The sequence below is a fragment of the Penaeus chinensis genome, chromosome 27 (assembly GCF_019202785.1).
Source record: "Penaeus chinensis breed Huanghai No. 1 chromosome 27, ASM1920278v2, whole genome shotgun sequence".
NCBI classification, from domain to species: Eukaryota; Metazoa; Arthropoda; class Malacostraca; order Decapoda; family Penaeidae; genus Penaeus; species Penaeus chinensis.
Window position 1 is genome coordinate 10,788,497 of NC_061845.1, and position 1,847 is coordinate 10,790,343.

At 32.9% G+C, this 1,847-nt stretch overlaps 1 protein-coding gene across 3 annotated transcripts in view; it reads right to left on the bottom strand.

Moving 5' to 3' along the window:
- Positions 1 to 226: 226 nt before the first annotated feature.
- Positions 227 to 1,847, bottom strand: part of LOC125039795 — a 57,710-nt gene continuing 56,089 nt past the window's right edge. For all 3 annotated transcript variants that reach the window (XM_047634069.1, XM_047634068.1, XM_047634071.1), the window contains one exon: positions 227 to 1,847. This exon is cut by the window's right edge and continues 2,525 nt beyond it. The gene's annotated coding sequence lies outside the window, so the exon portion shown is untranslated.

The following is a 1,847-nucleotide window of genomic DNA, read 5'->3' on the forward strand; positions in this document are numbered from 1 at the left end:
CATTATTGTGTTGCCAATGTGGAAAGTTATGAGATTATCATTATATCAAAACAAGGAAGTGTAGAGAAATAACTACAATTTAGTGCTACAAAATTTAGTTCAGATTTTAAAATGCTTCAGAAAGATTACAAATATTGCTATGAAAAAAGTGAAAACTGTTATCTACGATTGTAGCAAAGCCATAAAAAGGTGGTTTTGCCAAAGAGGAAAATAATACAAAATAACATGTGATATTAATGTTCATTAGTGGAATATATTCACAGAGTACTTCGTACAAGACACTGGTACACAAGCACAAAACTGTTTCAAACATAGGATAATCAGTTGAGAGCTTTCATGCAGAAAACATTCATACCTGCATTAAAGTCTACTTTGTTTAATTTTTTGCTGTCACTTTCAATAAACCTGTTCAGTATGCACAGTACATGCTTGTGCCTTATTGCCTCTATACCACTTAATACTAGTCAACAGTATATACACATTTTTTTTTGGAGATGCAATCCCTAGGGAACGTGTGCCACACACGATGATGATGACGATCAAAAAAGGCCCTTCCTGATTTGCTCTTTGATGTTTGTACATGAAGAATTGTTCACATGCTAGGCTTTATTCCATTAAAGTGTAATGATAAGTTTTTATGTATTTCAAAAATAATATATCATATATTAGGTTTCAATGGAGTATGCTTATGTGAATGGTACAAAACATAAAGCATGTCAGCAAATCTGTTAAGGCAAGAAATACCCATACAATTCCTTTAACAGGATTATTATAAAAATAAAAATGTGTCTTTGGCGATAATCACAGTTCTACATGCACCGTCATGAGTGGGACATCCTCCTCCCCAGTGGTAGGCAATATTATAAATAAAAAGAAAGAAAGAGAGAAAAAAAAGAGCAAGACTGAAACAAAAGAGCTACTTTTCCTAACAGTCATGGCAGGCACAAAAATCTATGTAGGTTTCTTAGTACATGACCTTCTTGTTCTATATATTTATTTATACTTCAGAAAAAAAACTAATATTAAACCTATTTTACAAGTAAAAATCCTGGAATAACTATTAAAAAAGAAACAAAGAAAAATCCATTTATCATCAGTCTTCTTGAACTGACAGTGAAAATTTTACATGCTCAGTAGCTTTACCCACACACTAAAACAAGAAATAAGTGATTATTGCATCAACAATTACATGAAGATACTCAAGCCTCACACTATGCATTGCTTGTGACAAACCTACCTTCACCTTGTTGGAAAATACAACACAACATGTTACATATATGACTAGATAAATTTATTTTCTTCTTCTTCTTCTTCGTCTTTCAATAGAGCACAAGTTTTAGAACTCAAATGCTCTCCTTTCAAGAGATACATAATCTATATGAAAATATATCCATTTCTTAAACAATTCAACAATGACAACAGAGAATCATATCACGGTATGTACGAAGTATAAGATCTGAAGGGGATCCATTGCAAAGAGGAGTTAAACAATAATAAGAATGATAAATAATGGCACAACATATCTCTTGAGGAGCTTCTGGCTCTCACCCTCACCTTTTCAAAGCTCACCACTTCTCACAATTTATAAACAACCCTGTAACTTGCCTTGATGCCAAATGTAAATACGGTAAATAGATGTTGGTGAAATTACAAGGAAGTTAACATGAGCAAGCTGATAGCATCCCACAGCTCTGGTCTGGTAATGGTAATGTGAAGTCCGCAGAGCCATCTACCTCTCCTATATCGCACTTTGCCAGAAATATACTTTATTACATAGCCAAATATTTAGCATTTACTATCTATTGATACAATACATGAACACTGAGAATATTTCATTTATGATTAGT